General features: G+C 41.6%; 1 protein-coding gene across 2 annotated transcripts in view; it reads left to right on the top strand.

Moving 5' to 3' along the window:
- Positions 1-1,480: 1,480 nt before the first annotated feature.
- Positions 1,481-24,769, top strand: part of dph6 (diphthamine biosynthesis 6) — a 111,574-nt gene continuing 88,285 nt past the window's right edge. The window contains exons 1-2 of one of the 2 annotated variants that reach the window (XM_058398381.1): positions 1,481-1,746; positions 2,641-2,771. The gene's annotated coding sequence lies outside the window, so the exon portion shown is untranslated. The remainder of the gene's footprint in view (positions 1,747-2,640; positions 2,772-24,769) is intronic. The other variant, XM_058398382.1, reaches the window with a different exon arrangement.

The following is a 24,769-nucleotide window of genomic DNA, read 5'->3' as shown; positions in this document are numbered from 1 at the left end:
CTCAGCAGGGGTTTATATAGTGTGTACAGAATTACAAAACAACAAGGAATAGATGGTTGGAGGTTACGTGGGAAAAGAAAGGCCGAGAAGTGCAACTGTGTGCTGGCGAACAAAAGCCACCGATTCTGTGCAGCTGAAAAGCAAGTGCAGTCCATAAAGTACTTGATGTGCATATAAACATTTTATCAGCCTAGGAGGCCCTGTAGAGAGGTTAAGCGGAGTGTAAGCAGAGCTCGATAATGACCAGTCCCTCTTCACTGAATGTGTTGAAGACTAAAGAGCACGTTCATTAGTTTGTCCGGAACCGTAATTGAACATATTGTCAGCACTTTTTCGCCCTGTTCTGTGGGGTAAATGTATCGCAATGATGTGATCACATCACAGAAATGTCTATTCTCGGGCAGGTTTCGGAAACGTGTGAGTTATAAGGCAGTAAAGTGGCACACCCAGTCAACTCGCTTATTAGTGGTAAAGTGAGCTCTGGCGTTTTAGATCTATGATCTAGGGTCACTGACACGCTCTTAATCAGGTCTATGTGCATTTCGGCTTTTTAGGCTGTTAACTATACAACGTAAAAAAAGTTACAGTATTGTAAACTGGTGGTGATGCTGCTGTCTTGAGAAGACGGGAGAATTATTCACTAGAAAGCAATATGTAAAATAAAAAGTTCTCCTGTCGATCATGTTTCTATTTATCCAGAGCCTGAATCCTTTGCGTTTTGCATCTGATTCATTTTTCATGGCGAAAAGGTGAAAGGGACATTAAAGTTTAACCCGATGTCCTCTCCACTTATGTACCATTCATGAAAATATGGCTGAGAAATTAACATCAGCGAGCATGTTATGTCTGAGCGTTCTCCTCTCCCCCCCGTTATTGTTTGGGTATGTGCTCTACGCTACTCTGTGGGGTAAATGCAACAAGACAGCACGGCAAACCAAACTGATTAAAAATTCAATTACCGTGTCTCTGAATTCATTTGAGACGTAAGGTGGATATCTGATACACTTTCAACCTCCGAGATTTTTCCTTAAGATAAGAACCCTGGATTACAGGGCCTGCATGAGTGCTAAGTCTTGGCTCAAACCTGATGAAACACAGGCTTTAGAAATTAAAGTACACACTGCAAAGCCATGATTGTCTTAGTGATAAATTCTGAAGTAGATTTCTGCCTATTTCACGTGAGTACAACTACACACACACACACACACACACACGCACACACACTAACACAAAGACCTGCTCTATGCTTTTTTCTACTTTTAATCTTGTTGAATCTTCTGAGCAGACCTCTCACATCTTAAAGTAATTTACAGACAGAGATCATACAGTGCATGCTTCCTTTTTAGCATGCGCAACCATCAGTCCGCGTAGTGCGTCATAAAAAAGCGCCCTTTGTCTGAAGTTTGATAGTCAGGCCGGGGCTCAAAGTCATCCTCCTGCTTACTTTCGACTAAAAATGGGAGGTTTGGAAAAGAAAAGAAAACAGTGTAGGAAGAGCGAGTGTGGAATGCCTCTGCTGACAGGTAAAGCACTATTACTAATTTATCTCTCTCCTCTTAGTGCTGGCTAAGCACGGAGAAGAGCGCGGCTGGGAGAACACACTGGATGTCAGTGCTGTCAAGCCTTCATTTCACCTGTCAGCGCGGTGACTGACGTACAAGCACTTGTTTGCCCTTCCTGTGGTCTTCTCTTGCGTGTCCTGACAGGCGCAGGCCTCCGGAGCAGCGCACTTCGCCTCCTGCTACAGTAGGTCTCTATTCTGTACGCACGCACACACACACACACACACCTCAAGAGACGTCATTTACACCTATGAATCAAATCTAACAGAGAGACAAAAGAAGAGGGAAGCCGTAATATCGGCCGACGTACGCTGCTGAAATCTGTGACATGTTTAGTCGTTCAGGTTCAGGATTTATCTAAATTGCAGAAATTTGATATTTGGAGAAAATTCGAGCGAGTCAGACCATGTGGTTTAAATATAGCAAATCTATCTACATTGTCAGTGTTGTTGTTGTTGTTGTTTAATTAAAGCAAGATGTTTAATTGAATTTCATGATAAACTGTTGATGGCTCGGTTAAACTATAAAAATAAGAAGCTGATTTTCTGAAGGTATAATTGTCTTCATTGAAAAGCATGCCTAATGATTAAACCAGATAAAGACCCATCAGAAATCTGTACACTAAATTGCACCCAAGCTGATGTTCTTCAACTCAAAGCATCATCCTAACAATCTGGAGCTGTCTACCATCTGGAGGCGTCTCGCAGTAAACGCAGAGACAAGCGGCTGATTTTACTTTCCGTAAGTGCTGTAAGACGGGATTTCCTATGTTCACCACATCCAGTTCAGCCTATAGTGATCTTGGCCCGTTTTACTTTCTTTAACCGCACAGTGTGTACTCTGTGTGTTTCTTTGCTTTCCGTTTTCTCCCCCTTTAATTTCATTTCTTTTTGGTTTTCTACTCGCTATCAAACACTGATGTAGTTGAATGTAATTATGGAGACAGTGTTCTGTAATCAGTTTGCAATGCCGGCTTGGCTTTGGGCTTGCGTTGCGTTTTGGGGGTAGGGGAGGAGTGCGGTAGAGCGTGCCGCTTCTCCCTGGATATTTCATCACAATAAAGCCTTTGTTTTGGCAGAGGTCTCTCTCTCCTCCGGCTCTGCTGTCAGCCTTTGATCATGGCGAGACTCTCTGTTCTCCACTCAGACGGACGACAGCAGCTCTCCCGCCCCGCGTGGAATCCTTCCTGCCCCGGCCAGGTGACAGCAGGTGAGAAAATAGCCGTGTTATCAGACGAGAGACTGGATGAGACCTGTCTACAATGGGCCCACATATTCCCCTGCACAGGCTAGTGATACTCACCTGATAAGTGAGCTAGGGGTCAGCTCAGTCGCTGAAAACCACTGCTCCTCAAAGACATGTCAGAATGGGTGACCCCTCCTGTTCGCTGTTGTTTCTGCCACAGGATCACTGCTTAATTTAGACAGATGTGCAGAATATGCAAAAATCGAGGCGCCTCACTCTGCCAACTTGCTCTACAATCTAATCTAATTCCAGCATAATTGTCTTTGAAAATCTTTTCAATATTTGGGTAAACACCACACCACCAATTAAAGAAGTCTTGCTTCAGAGCCTTGTTTTACTTCACAAGTCTCCTGCGATATTGAGCATGCTCAGTGCTGCCCGATTCTGCAACAGGAAGTGTCTTGCTCTCAGACCAGTGCTGCTGGCCAGCCTTAAATGCCTCCAAAGCCTTCTGTCGATAATATTGATGTAATGCGTGGGCATTTTTGAGTGATCCTGCTGTTGGGGGGGACTAATGACAGAGCGTGGAGGGGGTGATTGAATCTCGGGCCGCTCGTAGCCAGACGGCACGCAGCCAGCACAGCTAGTCATTGATAAAGTGTCAGAGACTTCAGCCGTTTGATTAGCCCTTCCACTAATGCCATGCTAAGCAGAAACATTACTCTGCCCCCGCTAGCGATGGGAAAGGGAGGGGTGCGGCGCAGAGAGAAAAATATACTCTACAGGGAAATTAACCAATGTGGATGAAATGGTGTACCAAGGAAATTCTTGGATAAATTAACAACGCAATTACATTACATGACACGCCGCAAGATGGATGAGGAAAACTTGGCCGGTATTATGTTCTGTTTTCCAAATTGCAATTTATTTGAGGGCTTTAATGGATGCCGTATTAAAACATCTTGGGCCCCGGTCAGGTTTCATTGTGTGTCACCGAGCCATGATTGATGACCTCCTCTTCCCCGCCTTCTCCCTGTCCTCCCCCCCCCGCACGCCTCCCCTCTCTGCATTCTCTGCAGATTTGCAGGGAATTTTAAACATTAGCTACATTTATATGGATGCAGGAATAAGCAATTGATTTTCTTATCACTTAATTTCCCTACACTCGCTGCAGTGAGCTGATAAATTTCAGAGCACTCGATTCGTTCGCTCGCTCTGTCCTATAGTTTCTATCAATAGAGCCATTTGTCTTGGATCACATCTGGAGCCCCATCTTTCTCTCTCTCTCTCTCTCTCACTCTCTCTCTCTCTCTCTCTCTCTCTGTGATCATGACTGTGCTTTCACTTTTCATAATCTTTTGTTCTCATCGCAGTGATAGCTGAAGCTGTCAGAATTTTTTTTGTCAACGATGCCCTCTGAAACTAAGTATTTTTATCTCTAACAAATCATTAGTGCATCAGGAACATCTGGAAGTCATCGTCTGTGAGCTTAAAGCGTTATGGCAATATCAGAGCTATTGGATTGTACCATTCATAATTACTCACAGGACAGTTGAAACCGCACACGCCCTGCTTTGAACTTAGGAAAGGCATGATGTGAGCAGAGAGCGTCTGCATCTGCAAGGCAAAAAAAAAAATCAGCTCCATTCCTGCAAAGCAATACGCTCACAACTTCCTCTGGGATCCTTTCTGCAAGATGGCACCTCTCAGTGGGAAAGGTTAATAACATACACAATTAATCCTCACCGCATTACATCAACATCAAACCTATGAGCCATTCGCAGGTGTGAGTGTGTGTGTGTCAGTGAGAGTGTGTGTGTGTGTGTGAGAGAGAGAGAGAGAGAGAGAGAGAGAGAGAGAGCTTGTATACAAGAAGATGTGTCTAAATGGATGAATAATGGATGAGGCCTCTGTGATGGGACATGTTTCACTAAGTGGAAATAGTTTTAATGAGTCATAGTGGATTACACTTCCAATAATGGAGCTTTAAGAACGAACAGGAGGAGAGATGTTCAGACACGTCTAAAAAACAAACTGAACTCGGGGATGTTTTCCTTCCACATAAGGAGAAGAGTTGTTTTTCCACAAAATGTTGTGGACTGCATATAGGGACCACATTCATTTAAATTCAGCTGAATCTTCATGTGAACTGAATAAACATGCAGCATGGAGATGTGGTTATATGGCTGGCTGGACTTCCTCTGACATGTAGCACTAGATCTCAAACAATGTCTCTATAATTCTATATCAAGTATTTGTTTACAATCCTTAGGCAGCACACTTGTGCTACTCGAAAATGCAATCCCATGAAATTCGTAACTTTACTTTGGACATTAGTTTGGAATGCAAATGAGCTTGGGCGTGTAATTTTATTGAAACGTGCTGTTTATTTACAGTCCTCTAATAAAGCTGGCCTGTTCTCATACTTCATTTGGGGAAGTTTCGGCTCGGCTTGCCAGTTTCCCAGGTCTGGAAGTTCAGGAATGAGAGGGAAAACGGAGTTGCTTTTGGAAGCCGAATGGCTTTTAGAGGCTTTGTCTAAACAAAGTTTCGGATTTGTAAATAGCAGAGCTTATCTGGCCATCACAGCCTCCAGATGTTTCATGAGGCAGACCACCTGCTATGGGAATGCCTTCAGTCTCTCGCTCATCCTCTCTCTCTTTCTCTTAAGTAGGAGATTTCTCCTCTCGCAAACACAATCCTGGCCTCTGAGGGAGGATATACACCTTTATCTTTCATCCTTTTCACAGGCGCACACCTGCCCTCTGGATAAAACAGCTGGACGGTGCGCCAGCTTTACCGCAGGTCCAGCTTACCGCTGCAGAAAAAAACTGATGGGCGAAAAGAAAAATCTTTTTTGAAGACGTATATACAAGGGCAAGTGATGGAGTGTTAGTGTGAAGAGAACATAAAAAAAGGTGTGTTAATATACTGGAGCCGGCGGCAGACCAAACCACAAGCATACCGCGAATGAAAGTGCTTACAACACAAAGCCCTTGAAAACCACCACAGTGCTGAGCACAGCATACAAAGCTTTCCCTTTTGTAAAACATATCCTCCATGGAGTTCACGTTCCCAAACTATGGTTGATATTAACCTCATAATGGATTTGCTCTACTGTAAGTGCCAGAACACATAGAAGCAAAAAACCTCTGATGTCTTTTTCTTATTTTGAATTCAGTGAATGGCATGCTAGGATGTTTAGATAATTACTCAGGGTTTGGTAGGAAATAAATTGAACATGTCAACATTGCTCCAGCGAGGCTGAGCCGGCCCTTGGCCCTTCACATCAGCGGATCTTCTCTGATTGTTTAAAGCGAGCTGTTATGATCTGCCATTAGCCAGTGGGCTGTTTTGACATTACTCTTTGATCAATAGAGCCCTCGTTTTTGTGGTCGAACTGACACCCGTCGGCCATCACCGCTTAAGAGGTCATATGAAGACTCTCTATGAATCAAATCACAGAGTGTGCTATTTGCCCTCATCTTTCCTGACACTTTGTTGGACAACACTGACCACAGCAATGGCAGACTCCCTTTGATGAACCCATCCTGAAGTGTGTATTTATACAAGCCTGTCCATCATTCGTGCAGCACATTGCCTTTGATGGTGTCGGAGAGTCACACTGGTGGATTATATCATCCTGGGAGGCTGTTGTCAGGATTTTTTGGGGATGTTGGTGCAAACTTGTCGTACTATGAAGGTGCAGTCAGAGTGTTATGGGATTGTTTATGCACAGCAAACATACATATGTCCATTATTCCTAATCTGCATTTGTGTTAAATAATATATCAGAGAATCACTGCATTATTCAATCACTATCTCTGATCAGTGAGTGGTCTGATTTTTCTTTACACTATGATGGATGAGTGGGGTTTGGTATTATTACACCACACTGTTGTCGAATTCTCAAATCTGATTTGTCAGAATTCATTTTCTTTTAATTAGCAGCTCTGACATTACTAATTCAAATTGCAGGTTTACTAATAGATATATATTAATACACTCATGGTTTCTATAGTAACTGCTCCTTCATTGTAAAGACAGCAAGCTATATTTATAAACAGATTATGAAAAAATATATATCATCTTAAAAAAAAAAACCCCAGACAATCACAGCTATGTGAAGTGTAAGGAGATGTTTATTTAACATTGATGGAAGGAATCTCCAGCTTCAGTACCTTGTATCAGGGTATGTCAGGCTATATCATGGATTAACAAGCTGCATTAATATTGTTTGTTTATTTAGTAACAAGAGAGAGAGAGAAAGAGAGAGGGTGAAGCAAAGTAAAGTAAACTACTGTGTATAGCTGCTTTAATATAAATGATAACAGAAATTAAACTCGTCTCGCAGATGTTCCACAATAATAAATGGAACAATAAATGGATAAAAGTAAAAGACAATAAAAAACGTGTTGGTTGTTTCTAAATCAAAAATTGCACTTGTTGGTGAATTGCTGTGGTATAATAGGAATGAATGATAGAATAATAATAATAATGATGATGATAATAATAATAATAATAATAATAATAATAATAATAATAATAATAATAATAATAATAATAATAATAATAATAAAATACCAGTCGTTGATTATTTTACTGAAACAGCATGACCCTTTATTTTTTATTAAAACGAAATCAGTGCACAGTTGGTGTGTGTGTGTGTGTGTGTGAGTGTGTGTAAGATAAGTCCATTCTATGATGCTGCAGGAAGTTTAACTAGCACTCAGAGGCTGTAATCTCCACCCCCCACTCCCCGTCCCCGAGCCTTAATTAAACCTGAAAGGTTACAAAAGGTAGTAGCAAATAACAAGGCCACATATTACATTTAAGTCGCCTGCTCTCCTTACACTCACTTAATAATTCATGTTATCAGAGTCTACAAGGAAGTGGGGACTCTGTCTCTCTCTGCCACAGACAGGATCATCTGTCCCCCTGATTCAATTTACTTAAGGACGTGCACACCATTGCCTTCCTGCCAGGCCAGCGAAATAAATATGATTATTCTTAATGGGGTGTAAGGTTACTCATCCTCATATTCCCCAGCCGCCTTCTTATGTGACCGTCATGACATACAAGAGCACTGAAGCCCAAGTGTCTCTCCGAGGCTAAATCCAGCCCTCATGATCCCAGCAATCATTAGACCTTTTAGAAAAGGATAAATCATTTTCTTTGTGTGTGTCTGTGTGTGTTTATTTACTTTTGCCTTTATATTTGACTGTTTTCCAATGAGTTGTTTTTTCTCCCTTCATATCAGATTGCCCAACCCTTTATATATATATATATATATATATATATATATATATATATATATATTTATATATTTATATATATATATATATATATTCTGTAATCAATGCCGTCTTCCTCTTTCCATTAGGGCTGAGTTCATCTCTTATCCCTCCCGAATACTTTCTCTTTGATTCTGTGTGTAACTTGGAGAGAAAACGGTGGTATTTTTTTAGTGAGAACATCAATTTACTGCAATCAGATTTAATTCCTTACTATACAGCAAGAAATATCCCAGCATGCACACATCTGGATGTTGGGGAAAAAAAAAAAAATCGGAAACCACATCTAGGCAATAGATGTTGTGCAATATAATAAACAACAGCTGAGTATTTTAGTGAAGTTAAATCAAGCAAACTTTTTTATTATTATTGTGATTATTATTTTACATTTCTGTGTAACAAGAAGCGTGTTTCATAGGAGGACATGCCGTTGGAGCAGAACTGAGACAATGCTCTTTTCATTTTGACATTTTTGTGTTGTAGACAAGCACATTCTTCAGCAATAAGTCCTTACATGATAAATGTTAAGTGCAGTTTTTAGGGATGTGTGTTTTCCTGTGGATGGGAGAAGGGACTGGGCTGGAACTGCAAGACTGCATCTCCCCCTCCAGGACAACTCGCATATGGCTGAGCTATGTGAGGAGTGGAAAGGAGTGTTTGTGTGTGTGTGTGTGTGTGTGTGTGTGTGTGTGTAAGTTCTTCTCCCTGGTCTGGGCTGATAACAAGTGAACGCTCTGCTCTCGGCGTGATGGATGGGAGTTCTCCGTCAGACTGGCAGGAGAGGGTGGCGGCCCATATGGAACTGGCATATGGACCTCATGTATATGATAGGACTAGTGAGGGGGAGTGACAGAGATATACATTAAAAACATTTCCTGCTCTTAAAAATGCAAGGTTCATCAGTTTGGCACGAAATATCATTCAGCGATTCCTCCACGCCACACCAGGCACCGAGACAGGAGCAGATGCACAGCCTGGGCCTTCTGCTGTGACACTGCGAGTTGTTTTCCTGTCTCCTCTAACATCCCAACACTTTCCTGCTTGCCTTCCTCTAATTGGTTAGCAGGGAAAGGTAATCTTTGCCTTGAATGTAAATTTAGATCTCTCTTGCTTAATCTTCATCATTAATGCACAGAATTAGAAGAAGCTTTTATAATGAAATATTAAATTATCATATTCACACATTATGGGTTATCTTTTTAAACTTTTTTTAATTTATTTCGTAATTTTTCTAGGTGTCAACTTGTTTGCACAGGACAGGAAATCTCATTCCTCTCTCATTTAAACAGACAGTAATATATGGCTGTATGAATTAGCACTATATTTATAGATGTGGAATATGTAGTCAGTGTCTTTTTGCCCCATCTCCTGGCCTGCAGGCTGTCTGCTAAGCCCCAGGGGGCTTGGTTCGATTGTTTAAAGCCCCCTTTTTTAATTGGCGCTTTGTCTGTGCACTCCTAAATGAGTTGGGACACCCACGGAGGGGGACCCGCAGAGAGCCAGGGCCACATGACAGCGCCCACCGTGGGGCCTGTCCCACAAAGCCTCAAACCGCCAGGCGTGTGACAGCGGCCCGCTACACCCGTCTGCCCAATTAAAACTCAGCTGTCAGAGAGGAATATTATAGCTCTCTCTCTCTCTCTCTGTGTAGCTGCATAAGTGTGTGGGTGTATACATGTGCACCATGAACACTCTCAGCCCATTATTTGAGATTACGAATGTGTGCTTTTGAATGTGCAAATATTGTTTTCGCAAGTGTGCATGTGGAGATGTGCTTGTGCTATTTGTAGCTTGTTGTGTGACGTCCCCCTCTACACACACACACACACACACACACACACTCACACACACACACATACATGCTTTTGTGGATGTTTTGCATCAGCGGCCTGTGAGTGTCGATGTGTGCAGCAGGCGTTTGGCAGCCGTACGAGTCCAGGGTGCCAGGAAGACAGGCTGGGTAAAGTTACGTGCGAAGTGATTTGTAATTCTGAGTAATCACTTAGGACAAGGCCTCACACCATTTTATCTGTTCATGACTGTAGGCCAAAGTCAATACTCATAGGATAATCATGAGCGCAGGCTAACTGAGCCCTTTCATTAAAGCTCAGAGGAACAAATCTGATACGGGCCTGATTCCCTTTGAAAGGAAACGCATTCTCTGGGCGTAAGAACAGAGAGCACAGTTCAGAGTGGCCAGCAGCACTACTGCATCCCTACTGCATCATCTTCTGCTTGTTTCCAAACAAACAGGAATTATAAATGAAATAGCTGGGGCAGGCAACACGATGCACAGGTACACAGGGGTAATCATTTTAGAGATGTGTGAGTTTGACGGCAGTAATCATTCAGCTTCTTATTTAATAACCAGCTCTTTGAAGTGGGCACATCATCTAAGATGAAGTTCAATACAACTTTTATTATTTCTTTGTGACTATTGTCTATTGTTATCAGGCTATACAAATACAATGGAATATAAATTAACTGATATATAACATCATTAAAGCTAAAAAAAACGGTAAAATAATGTGAATGGGTTTATGTATTTATGCATCAGTTCAAGATGCGCAATATGACAATAACAACAACAATGTGACAGAAATCATAATTATAGTCATTACAGTGAAAACACTGACTGCATTAATATGCAGAATATTTTTTGTTTTGTTTTCTTCTTGGTTTTGAACAATATATAATATGAATCATTTGAATATGTAGGTGTACAGTAGATACAGATATTTTATAATTGCATGTGTGTTCTTTACCAGCTTTAAGCTAAGCAAAATAAATCTCAAGAGATTGTGTACTGTAAAGAATTTTCACCAACTATCCATGATATCAGTTATGTTCCTTCTTCTTCTTCTTCTTCTTCTTCTTCTTCTTCTTCTTCTTCTTCAAAGAAAACATTCTAATGAATGAAGAAACAAAAACTTAACAACGCTTTTTTCTTTTTTAGGTTTCTGGACGATCACATTTCCTACTCGATGTATATTTCTGAAATTTTCAGATCTTTGAACGGGGCTTTGACACTATCAAATTTCTCACCGCAAGAATTTCGGCAACAAACAAAATACCTGCCTCGACTGAAATGCCTGTGGCGTGACACGCAAAGGCATGCTCTCACGTCTTCCGAGAGCTAAAATAGGATTATTACTCTGATAATCCAGGTGGTGTTGTGTTTTATTAGCAGCATTAATCCTCCATTACTTTGTGAGCATTATTTTCTCAGTTCTTATTGCCAGGGAATTTCTCTGGCAATTTGCGGGAAGGAGTTCACATCTATTAACTTATCATTTTATTAACGTGCAGTGCCTTACGGTAAACCACAAATTTACGTACCATGACGACAAGGCTGTTGCATAGAAGGATTATACATGTGCAAACACACACACACACTCAGGTGAGTTGAAGCCCTGCAGACATGGCCAGGTTTGCTGTCTAACATCCACAAATAGTTCCCAGCTTATTGCTAATCCCTACCACGGGCAAAACACAGTTATTGAAAATGTCTCACTTCTCCGGAAAGGCTCTGACAACATGCATAAGCTCATATTAGTGTTACCAAAAAAAATAAAAAAAAAAATAGAAAGACTAGAAAATAATCATCCATCAGAGCTCAGGATACAGTTTCGGTTCTTATATTGAATCTTAAATATTCCAGCAGCGTGCAGCACTGTTGACAGGTTTAAAGAGCAAATAATACAGAACGTGTAATCAGTAAGAGACCTCAGTGAGTGCCAAGTTATTAAAGTAATTCTGGGTAAAGGAACGAGCTCATAATCTGTCTGCTAATTTGCAGTTGTTTTTTATTTTTATACTGTTTTTATATGTATATCGGAGAAATATTTTCTCCCTCTTAAAGCCCTGGCGGTGATGACGACAGACACAGAAACGACTTTGTTTCATCTTGACTTGAAAGCAGGCAAGAGGCTCGGTAACTGCTAGTCCTAATAGCCTGCTGAAGAGTGCAATAATCATAGAGGGTTTGTCCAGCTGAAGGAAATAAAGTGTTTAGTGAGGGGAAGAGCTGAGTGCTTGAAGGTGTGATTAGTGAAGGGTAAACTAGCAAAGGCTTGAACTTAACTGGTAGAACCTTCTAGTCACATATTTACCACACATTTTTATATTACCTTGTGTGTGTGTGGGTGTGTGTATGTGTTGTGGTTTGTTGTCTGTGTCACATTCAACCCCAACTAGCACAGACACTGCTCTCTTCTTCACAGAGTGAACCAGCCTGCATCTGGAAGCAAGTCTATGAAAAGTGGCTTCTTCCTGATAGCTGGAAACATTTTCAACTGAGTGGAAATCTTCTTCTGGGACCTGGCCAATCTCCAGGAACACTTGGCTTTTGCAGCTGTCTTACAGCATTTAAAGAGCGGCATATGGTACCCAAGTACCATTGTTTCACTGCTAAATACCCCTCGTTTTCATCAACGGCATGCCGCCTTTTCATGTTGGTTTCCATTAAAGAAAAAAAAAAAGGAGAAGAAGAAGAAAAAGTAAAACTGATGGGAGTGAGGAAAGATTTGTCAGGATTTTTTTTTTCCTGCATGTCTAATGTTGGCAGTGATGACATTTTGATTCTCAGTCTGAGAGTTTGTGAAACAGCACCATCTGTGTGCTTTTGCCTAATTAGCGTAATGGCCGCAAATATTAAAGCAACTGTTTTCACATGACAAGCTGCTTTGCACATATGTGTCAAGGCTCTTCTTCTCCTTTGCGTAGATGCACACTTCAGATCTCGTACTGGGATACACTCCTGACTCCTAACTCGTATTTGTTGTGTTGATGTGTGTGTGTGTGTGTGTGCTACTACTAATACTGTTATTTTCCATGTCGTAACTGCGGAGTGATAAAATGACATTTAAAAAGTGCAAACCTCTGTGTTCTTCCTTAATACGTGTCGAGGTTAATAGTGACTCATTGAGAGAACACCGGAAAATGCTTCAGAGCAAACTCAATAAATACGCTGACGAGTTTAAATGCGTTTTGTCGATAGAATGAAATATTAAAATGAAATCCAATGGAAGGAAAACAGTGGGTTGTTTTTTTTTTTTTTTTAGTGGCAAACACCAACAGAAAAAAAAAAATTGACATTATCAAATAAAAGTTAATACACTCCATTCAGAACACATTAGACTCACGCTAAAGGTTAATGTTTCTGCTAATTTGGAAATGCTAGATTGCTGTCAGTGCGAGGGGGAAAATGCTTTTCAGAGGCCTGACAGGCTAAAATGAAGCTGTCATATCCTTTCACCGTGCATGGAGATCAGAGCATGCATGATGTCAGACAGACAGACAAGCAGACAGACAGTCAAGTAGACTGAAACATTGCTGCAGGGAGTTAGTGATGCTGGAGGTTTGGAGGTTTGGTGGAGGAAACACTTACCTATGAGAGGCATTATGACCGCCGTGGACAACGCATGCCTATGCGCTGTTCTTACCGATACTAAGTGACGTGCTCATATGCAGCATTTTCAAATCTCCGGTTTCAGACACAGCTTACCACTTTCTTGATTATATCACATTTTCAAACTAAATCACATCCTATGTGTTTGCCAAGATTTTTATTAACGGGGGGGAAAAAAAAGTTTGTCTGTAATGTCATTAAGCCTTGCAGACTGGAGGGAATTAAATCCTTACTGGAGAACAAAGGAGCCAATCAGAAAGCCAGCAAGTAGTTAATGATGAGGATTGAGAGCAGGCCGCTCTGACAGCTGCTGTACCGCTCACGCTGAGGAGATGATGGGGCCTTCGCAGATGATAAAAATGAGCTCGGTGCTTATGGAAGATTTGGACATGTTCTCCCATAGAATTAGATTGTAGAAAACCTGGGGGAAATTGCTACAGACAGTTGAGCCACAATTCTACTGTAATATTTCAAAACCTCTAAGATGGATACGGGCTTGGAGCCAACCGCAAAACAGAGCGGAGCAGTCAGCCTCAGGACAGGACTGAAACAAATTTTATTAATGTAACTCTCGCATTAGTAATTCAGTAGTTCCCATGTGGGATGTTGATGGAAGACAGGGCTTATTCCTCTCATTCAGACCCGGTGGTAAAGGCAGGATGGGTGATTGGATCCGTCTTTGTCCTACGAAAGGTCAGATGTTCCCTTGTGACCACTTCCGGTGCATTTGCAAAACTTTTGTGGCCCCCAACTTCTATCTCTGGTCATTACTACTGCACTGTCAGTTCTCTCATCTAATGGGGTCTCACCTGACAGGCGAGCACGCTCAATCAGAAAAATGAGGAGTTGCTAAAAATGCATTTGATACCAAACTCGTCTTAGTGTTTCCAATTGACGCGACAGCCCTCTGAATTACTGGTGAAAATCTGGACATATATTGAATATAATGTATTGAATTTGTGCCTCTCTTCTCCAACCTGAGCTAAAAGTGTCACATGACCAAGTCCAGGCAATAGCTAGTGTTGTACAGACTGAGCGCTCATAAAAAAAAAGTGTGGGGGGGGGGCAAGGCAATTATGGAAGGGAAGACATACGTATCTGACACCTACCTCGGAGTGATTTGTTCGTCGCACTCAGTAGATCTGGCAGCATCAAACCCTCCAAATCCCTTCGGAAGACAAAGGTTCCAGTGGGATTGGACGTAGACCGGATTACCACTCGGTGCAGGACATGAGGGATGTCCACGCTGCTGGCTGAATTTGAAATTTGTGATCTCGCTGTCTGTCAATTTGCCCTGCTGATGAATACATGCAGATGGAAAAATGGTGAAATAATCAGGGTCTCATCCGAATGATGGAGGACAGCTTTTTTTACTATCTGATGCCATTTGGGGATTTTAAATGAGGACTGTGGCTTGCTAGAAAAAAAAATATCCATAGGGACTTTGGTAAGAGGGAACTACTTGATGCTGAAATAATTAAACTGAACTCTGCATAAAATACAGGACATTTTCTAGAGGTATAAATCTATATGTATGTATAAGCATTACAGCCTTTTAAGGTTCTAGTCTGCACTCTAAAGTGTGCTGTAGATTGCTGGCTTTGTATGACGACAGAGCTGTTAGCACTTAGCTGCAGCTTTGTCTGGCTTTGTCTTTGATTTGACATTCTCTCCCGGTGTCCCTGGGCTGTGATGACTCCATGCTGAGGCTGCAAGGCCTGTGCAAGGGCCTGAGGTGCTTTGCCAGGGTGACTTATTGCTTCAGTGATGGAGCAACACACAGGGCCTGGGAGGTAAAGAGGGAGCAGTGTGTGTGTGTGTGTATCTCATAGTATTACACACCTTCACGGTCAGTAGTAACAACGGTAGCTAGCACAAGTCTGACGCATGTGAAGGACAATGCATATTGGCCCGGGGTGAGATAGTGGTCGTGCTGAGGCTCAGCCAGGAGCTGTACATGTACAGTCAAGCAGTTCTTCAAAGGGAGAGACCTATAACCCAGAGTTTTAAACCTCTAGAGATCTGACACACACACCGTGTTAAGAACTGGCCTGCAAGATTTTGCTGGTGACCCAGGCCCAGCTGCTCTGGCTCCTCCTGCCTGAGCTCAGCCAGCTGTAAAATGAGGTGCATGCAGGAACCTGCTGGTAATGAGAAGTGGCATCTCGTTCAGCCTAACCTCGGGAAAATCGTTCCTATAAATACCTTCTATAAATAAAGTCTACCTTGGCCCTAGATCAAGCTCTTTGAAAAGGTCATTCTTCTCTCTCTCTCTCTCTCTCTCTCTCTCTCGTCCCTCAGGTTTATTTGCCACACAGACCCTATATTCCACCTGTCCATATGGCAGGGTTGGATTCTATTCTTTGCATGGCATTCAGCTTTCTTTCTTTTTTTATCTGTTGGACACGTTGGGTGGAGGTTCACGAACGTGGGTGGTTGAAGTGATGCTGTCATGTTTAATTGGAGGTGTTGTACACTGTTAACAAAGTGAGGTCAACTTTGCATTGTGATAATTAATGAGGGTTAACTGTTCCCAGCTAATATAAAAAACCATGCCATGTGGAAGTTTCAGAATATTGCTGTTGTACTCTAATAACCGTGTTGCAGCTTCAATGCCCTAGTTATGTATTATATACTTTTAACACAAAAGTTTTCGAACCCTAAAATGTTTTCTAGCAATTTTATCTTATTGTGTTATCAGTTGGTAAAATATTGCTAAAAACTTTCCTGGACAGAATATCAGCACTGAGTCACTTCCTGGAATGTCTGACGAGAATGTCTATGAGGGATATTTATCCATTTCTCCATGCAAAACATTTCCAGCTACTTCCTATACTTCATATCCGTATGTGTGGATTCCCTCTTCTTACTTCAGGCCACAGACACCTCAAAGACTGACATGGCTTCTGTTTTATCCTGCCACTATTCCTGTGCTGACGTAGATGTATGATTGTGAGCAATATCTTGTGGAAAGATCCATCTTTATTTATGTTCTAACCTCCGGGCAGAGGTGACCGGTTTTGAAGTAAAATATCCTGCTGCTTAGTGGCTGCTGTCAATCTTCACAAGATCCTTTGGAACAGTATCCTGGTAAGGGTCACTGTGGATGCTGAGCGTTAGCTAGGAATATATCCTGTCTGGAACACTAGTCCATCACAGGGAACCATAAACACACACACGTTCATACACTCATTCACACCCAGGGGAAATTTATCTCAGGTGAGATTTTAAGCATGGGCAAGAAAACGGAGAATCCAGAGGAAATCCTCCACACAGGCAGAGAACTTCCACACAGTACCGAAGGAGATGGAGGTAGTGATGCTATTGTTTTTAAAAGTATTATGTACATTTTAAGACCTGTTACCTAAGCTATGAAGCTCAACAACCATCTGTCTCTTTTGAATTTAAATGTCATTGGTTTTCCCCATGGGGATGAGTGACAGAGGGATTTTACACATGTTGCACTCTCAGGTTTAGAACAGGAGATGGTCAAAGACAACAACCGTTGAGTTGACGGAGACTGAAAGCAATTAAAATATCATTTGTTTGCATTTTGTTTTTGATTTTATGACAGTGATTTAGAAGCAAGTTAAGTAAGTAACTAATAGCTCCAGAGTTGTGTGTGCAATGCAAATCATTTATTTAAGTGTCCAAGTACTCAAAGACACATATGTAGTTCCTGGAAGGGTTCAGGAATAAGTCACCATATGGTACATAAAACATCAAACTGTTAACCAGTGTGCAGAGCAAAAAGAAAAGTAGGCACATTATAGTGGATCAGTGGGTCAGAACAAGCCTGGAGCTCAGTGTAAATAACTGTGAATAGTGGCATTGTCCTTGAATAGAGAACGTGCAGCACTGAGTAGGCTCTGAGCCCCCCTCCACCCAACACCCAAACCCACCCCTTCCCCTACACACACACACCATCCCCCCAACACCACCACCACCACCACCAAAATGAGTCTTCATGCAGGAACTCCAGTGAGCCTGTGGGACCTCTGTCTCTAACATGCTGTCCGTAACCACAGCAAGGCGTCTTCAGTCCCTTCACACCTCACCCCTGCAACGTAAACTGATTAGCCTCATTCAGCATGGATCTTCAGGTCAAATCCGACGCATTAGAGAACTCTTATTGATCATTATTCCTATCGACTGAGCAAACGTGTGACAGCTCACGAAGGGATCTGCTATTGATTTGACCAAATTAGTGCAAATATAAATGAGGTCAAATTAGTTTAGGTGCATGGTGTCAAAAGGAATATGGCGACATGTTTTAACAGGACTCACTCCTTATTTTCATTCAGCAGACATCTGGGCAGTAATTGATACACCTAGCATGCTATCAATACTATTTGTCTAGCTCATAATCGGGTGACTATGGTGCAACCGGAGTATATGTTGTGACTAAGAGATAGACCCCCATATATAGCATGAAAGTTTACACAGATTTTTTAATCAAAGCAGTTCTCTGGACGTAGCTGTCTGCTCCTGCTGATCCTGGGAGAATAAACAACACATTTATGTTTCTGTTTTTTTACTGGCCTATTGACTGCTTCATCTCTTGAGTTCATTGCAATCTGAACCTGCATTCCCTCATGCCAATGAAAGGTTATTAGGTCCAGTACTTCCTACCCTTGCTTGCACTTCAGCCTTTGGTAAGAACCTGGGAAAACTCTCTTTCCTCTTCATCAAATATAAATAACGTTGCTTCGAGAAATGAGTAAATAAGTCATGAAAAAGTAAACATAAAAAACAACACACAAAAAAGGTGCAACGGGACGGGAGAGAACATCTTTACAAAATTTTAATGCTCCACGTTTAGAAAAAAAACAATTATAATTTTTTTTTTCATGAGAAAAGATGAATACTCAGCAGCTCTCTTCTCTACTAAGGAAGTGCTCTAAAGATATGAAGATAAAGCACTGCTTTCCCAGGAATTAATGGTGATAAATGGTGATTGGAGAGCCTTCAAATTAAACATTATGATGGTCATCGGAGAAAAGCTCATATGACCTGCAATGAATTTCTTGAGCTGAGTAGAAAGTAATTGATGGCGATGAATGATCACAGCTGAAACAGTAAAGCTCAGCCCTCTTTCCTGTTACATGGTGCAATTATATACGCAAAATCTATCCTGAGAAATAACATCCCAGTCTTCAGAAAACTGAAATAGAGCCATTGACAGATCTTTTCTGAATCTTTTTCTGTGATATACCCAGCAAAAAAAAAGATCCAAGGAAACAATCACTTCTCCTTAAATATCCAGAGGGATCTCATTTTGTGGACATCATTTTTTGGGTCAGTGAGTTAATGCTAAAAATATGTCCTGCCAAAACCCCTCCATTTATCTGGGTGGGTATTCAGTGTCACACTCAGCGTGGGTAATTCTCAGTGGGACTCCCCTCTGCAGTGGAAGACAGGACTGAGTGGCAAAGTTAGACATTATCTCTGCTGTGATAGTCCTCTGTCTCTCCGTCTCACTGCACACTGTAACGACTCCAGCAGTAATTAGAAGGCCAATGTGACATACCCCACACTTACAGCCAGCCGGGATCTGCTTTGCCCTTTTCCTCCAGTTTGCCATGGATCCTAATGACATTTTATGCGGGCAACCTGTGCAGCCCATCATGCTCACTTGTATGTTCCATTAAAGTCAAAAGACTGCCGAGGCTGCACTTTGATTTTTTTCGCACCAGCTCTTAGTGCAAAAACGCAGTTAGTTTTAGAAATCAGTCGAGCAGACGTAAGTGTTAATGAGGGGAACAGAGCACACTCCTGGTGCTTTGAAACTCTTAGAAAGCCTGCCAACAGTTTCTTTTGTGGTCTGGGAATTTTTACCCATCCTCCATGTATTCACCCAGAAAAATGCATAAGGTGGGCGAGGGGAGATTGAGAGTCAGACATGTGCGTTTTCTGATAATACCAGTAGCACAAAGAGAGCATCAGGATGCGCTTGAGGGGTTGTCGGAGGGCTTTGTGCTGCTAAAAAGGCTGCTGTGATGTGTGCTGACACAGGAGGCTGTGTGGGGGCTTTTAAACGCTGCCCATGGGCACTCTCCATCACTAGTTGATCAGAGGGACAAGAAAGTGCCTGTCACCTGGCTAGAATACTGCACTTAGTGCTCCACATCAGGCCTGAAATACACTTTGGAATTGTTATGTGTCCAAAGCTATATTGCTCTAAAGATACAGTTATGCCACCTCCAAAAAGTATCAGGGAGAATTTTTACCATTTTCTAAATAGACAGGGAGGCTAAGTTTGATTTTATATTACAGTGCAGAGTTTAAAAAGCCAAGTCAGCAGGCAGTTAGAACATAGATATACCATCAAGGTCATTCTAATAGTACAAGTCCTGCAGGACCTCCTCCTGTTTTCATCCCCAGTGACCCAACTTAACCACTCAAATACGCTGTCCTTCCCCTGGTCCAGCCCATTAAAATTTTCTCTGAATGTTCCCAATGCCTTTCGGGAAGGTCCTGGCAGTGAGGAAAGCAGACAGTGGAGAGGGACGAATATTCCCCCTCCTCTAACAACATCCCCCTCCTTGTGCTAACACTTCTATCTTCTGGCCTATTAACAACTGTTACTGGAGCTTTAATTATACCCCTGCGAATGTGCAGAGTGGCGGGCTCATGTCATCTTCCTCCTTGGGGAAGGCGTGTAATTAACAGCATCCATCCACCAACCCCGCACTCAGTGTGCACCGTACCGCCACGTCCCTGTTCCGCCACAGCCGCTGCCATAATCACGCCGTCTCCACCAACATCTGTTCCCTGAGCGATGAGTCCAAAAGGCTTGGGCCTGTCACACACAGCCGCTCCCCACCCTCATGTCCACCTCTCACCTCCACACACTCTCCCGCTGCTAATGGCTATGCTCCGGGAGTCAGGGGAGACAGAGCGCAAGAGGTAAACAGAAACACAGCCAGAATCTAATTAAGATAGGAGCATAAATGAAGGGCATCGGCTTGTGGCTCTCCTTAGTTTTCACTTCAGAGGGTAATTTAACACGTTTGACTTGTTCAACAATAACAACCTGCCAATACTTAACGAAAATCTTTTGATGACCTTAACTACATGATGACACTCATTACTTACAAGTATAACGCAGCATTGCTAAGGCACATATCTGTAGATCATTTTACAGGGTTTTTTCCCCATAGTGCTGGATTTTTAAAAGTCGGTGTGCAGAAATTTTTATAGCATACTGTAACTCATCTGAAGGTTATGGTTTCTGGATCCTCTGGTTTATTCATGCCAATCACTTCCATAACCCTCAGCACAGTTGATGCTTTCATGACTGACAGGTCTGTACATAAGAAGCTATCGATTCTTTCAAAATACACAGGCTTCAAAAGTTTTGCCCAGTAAAATACAAAATATAGAAAACCGGACTGGACCAAAAGAACAATAAGAGGCACTAATGAAGAATGTGTTGAGTCTTAGAAAGTGCTGCAGATCTGAAACTTTTAGTATCGAGAAAGAGCACAGTGGAAAGGCCATTTCAGTTAAACCAATGAAGTTATTTAATATTTATTTACATTATAAGTTGATGTTTCATTCTACTTTAGAGTCAGATTATTGTTCTTCCTTTTCGATTTGTTTGTTGTATTTTATTTCCCCTGTCCATTTTTCTGTAGTTCACATTAAAGCATCCGAAGGCGATGACAAATGAATGGACATACTGAATGCTTTTAGCACTTCATTTATTCACTGGCTTTTCAGACCCGCTGAGATTGCCTTAACTAAGACTTCAGATTCAGAACTTCAGGAATGTGCTTATATGTTAAAGAAACTTGCCTCAGTTCATCCATTTCACATCTCAACCCCCTCTCACTCACCTCCGTCTTCTTCTCTTTTTTTTGACTCTCGACCCTGGGCCAAGATTCCATGGGAAGTGAGGAGCTGGTCGCCAAAGCAAGAGGCAGACTTAGGGAGTAATCAGTGTTTCAGTCTGTAGAGACTATAAAGTCATTTCCCTCCTCCTCTGTGATGAGATGCAGCAGCTTTCTTCACTCACTACCCCTGAGCTTTCCCATTATGAAAGCATGGAACAATTTCTGACTAGACTTTTTGTAATAATAACACACATACAGGGGCAGCAGAGCAACAAAAAAAAAAGTGTTTAAATTTTTTTTTAAATTAATAAATAAATAATAAATAAATAAATATATAAAACAAATAAAATCTTTTTTATTTTGACTAAGGAATTTATAATGGAAAAATTCATTAATCTCTTTTGAAAGAAAGAAAGAAACTAAAGATTGAAAGAAAGAAAATCTGAAAGTCATAGGCTTCCAAAATATGTCAGTTCTGACATTAAAAAGAAATCATAGAAAGTCATAAATATGCATAGATATATTAGGTTGGTGTTAACTGTAAGCACCTGTCTACTTACCACTGACAGCAGCTCATCGAGTGACTTCATGAAGTCTCCCTTCTGTCTCTGCCTACTGAAAGCTGTGTCCTTTCTTAATGTTGCCTTTCCTCATTCTCTTCTTTGACACCACCGCTGACAATCCACTCTTCAGAAAAAAAAAACTTTGGATTTGTTAAAATATCAAGTGCTGATGCCTCAAGGTTAACATAATAATACCTCTCTAGGCGTTGTGAGATTAATAATGCATTTCTGTAGGTTTGCCAAGTCTAAAAAAAAATAGAGAATCCTGATGCAACTGACATGTCGACCTCAAAATCAGTAGAAACCCTAACGTCAAAAGACCTGCATTTATTTTATTTTTGTTAGCAGAAGCTGTCTCCTAGTATTAACATTTTGGTGATTTCTCAGTAGACTTAGTATCATCAGGACGTTTAAAAAGCAGCCGTAATCTGTTTTCGAAATTCCTTCGCCGATGTGGATTTTCTAGATTAGCATAAGAACCAAAAACACATATTACACCATATGATCTGCATTTAAATATGACTCCCTTCAAAATATTGGATGGCCAATATTGCGGAGAAATGTTTGATATAGTTCTTATGCACAACACTGTCTTTATTTTGTGGGGAAGATATATTAGCGCTGCTAATAAAAAAAAACATCTTGAAGCTTCTAACACAGGATTTCCCAAACGTTTGGGGTAAACTCCAAATGGACAGGAGATTTCTGAGAAACCAGACATTGAGCAGTTTAGGAAATGCAGTGGTGAAATAGTCAGTGTGTTTAGGGATGACCGCTACAGGAGTGTGATTTCCTCACACAGCTTTGATGAAGCTGTTGATTATGTACATGCTGTAGAGAAATAGATATAAGCCTAATGAGTTCAGTTTGTAATCAGGTATCCATGGTGTTCCTGTGCCACAGCTTTGGTCATTTAAAGGCAGTTTTGTTTCCTTTGCACCTTTGGGGATTACCAGCTTTAAAAATGTTGTTTTAAGATTTGAACTTTACTTCTGGTTGACGTTCATAAAAAAGTCAATGTACAATGTTATTATTTCATTATTTTTTCAATGCACCAAGAGCCTTAAACTTTATTCCACTCTACTTAAAAGTTTGGGCCTCAGTTAGTAACAGCTGTCCTTAACACTTGTGAGGATGTTGAATCCTCCTTGTTCAGGGATGCCATGACTTCACACCGGTCTGTCCGTCACACTCCGGGGCTCCCAGGCCAGACAGCAGCCCAACTCAAAGGTGCTGTTGTTTACCGTTGTGTTTGCGTTCCTCCTCTGTCTGTGGCTGCTGTGCTCCTGCTGAGCCAGACTCCCTCTGCTCCTCAGTCAGCGCTGCCAGTGATCTGCAGGGTGCACAGGGTTAGAGAAAGGGTCAAAACCCAACAAGCTGTGCCCAGAGAGGAGCTCACGCCTGCTGAGCAGGACGCGCATTCAGCCCAGGTGGTACGCCTGCCACCCTGCTCACTGACTCATGTAGATGAGCCACACACACACACACACAAACTCTCACACACATATATATCTACACACATATACACACTGACACAGGCAAATAAACTTCACTCAGGACGTGCCTTTAAAATGCCTTTGAATAGTTCTGACATGGTCCTGCAGGTTTATGAATAAACAGCCAAGCAGCCAGCTGTGATGTTCAAATAGCACATCTCTCTCCCTCTCTTTTTTCCCCCTCTTGCTCTCTCTCTCTCTCTCTCTCTCTCTCTCTCTCTCTCTTTCTCTCTTACACAATCTCTCAGAAAAATTTTGACACAAGTACATTCTTATATAAAGATATAATGCAATCAGCCTGAGGAAAAGTTTTACTAGAAATTTAAGCTAGGAATTATTAAAAACTTTTGTGCTTTAGAGGTCATCTCACTTCAGTCCAATTCACTAAGCATTTATATACTGACAAGATTTATGTATTTGTTTACAGTATTCCCAAATCTTCGTCAAAATGATAAGAGGTGCTATTAAGGGTTATAAGAAATCAGCTCTGTATTCCTGGCTTGAGCAAGACTGGGCTCTTTGTTTACGTAGGTTATTCTGTTTCTTTCCCTTTTTTTCTCGTCAGTTTAGTTTTAATGATGGACCTGGCCTCCGCCACATGGGAGTGCCTCCTAAGAGCCCCAACACTCTCACTGTTGCCTAACCTTCATGTGCGATCAATAAGCCTTTTCAGAGGCCTCATCTTTACTCTTTATGTTTTTCACTCTTGCAGGACCACTTAGAGTGTTGTTCAGACCCTGCATTTGATCAGTGTAGTTGCACTTGACTAGCAAGCATGAGCAGATAATTGGGGGTTATAAAAGAACTTGGATCATCAGGGAACCTGAATTCACATTTTTTTACACAATGGAGTGTGTTATTGTTTCAAATAGCGAGCTACTTTAAATTGCAAATAGGTTAAGATGCTAAGCTTTACCGGATGCTAATTAATAAAGAAAAAAAGAATGCCTGTCTATAAATGGGAATGTTAATTTAATGTTGGCTTCACTTCTTCCATGACGTATTTATTACTCTGATGTCCAGGAACAATTTCTTAATCTTCCTTTGTCAAGATGACATCACTCGTTAAGCTGCTTCAATGATTTATCCCTTGTTCTAATTAGTGGAATATGTATTGAAGGGAGGTTTCCAGGACAAACAGTGACTTGATGCCCTCAAGCTAAAAGACTTCAGTGGAGAAGATGGATGGAGCAACCCCCCCCCATCCTTTAGAGGTCAATGATTTCCCTTCCCATGTCAGAGGAGAAATAAACAGCAGGACATGGAGAGCTATATTCTGTTCTGTGTCTGAGTTCAAGAGTTGCAGATCCCTATCTCCAAGAACCCCCCCCTTCCTACCCCACCTACCCTCGCTCCCCCTTCTCCTTACTTCATTACGCATTTTTTTTGTTTATGCTCGGGTGCAGCCATGGTTGCTCCTG

The sequence above is a fragment of the Hemibagrus wyckioides genome, linkage group LG09, assembly GCF_019097595.1.
Source record: "Hemibagrus wyckioides isolate EC202008001 linkage group LG09, SWU_Hwy_1.0, whole genome shotgun sequence".
Lineage (NCBI taxonomy): Eukaryota > Metazoa > Chordata > Actinopteri > Siluriformes > Bagridae > Hemibagrus > Hemibagrus wyckioides.
Note: the sequence above shows the minus strand (reverse complement) of the source record. Positions and strands in the feature narration are given on the sequence as shown.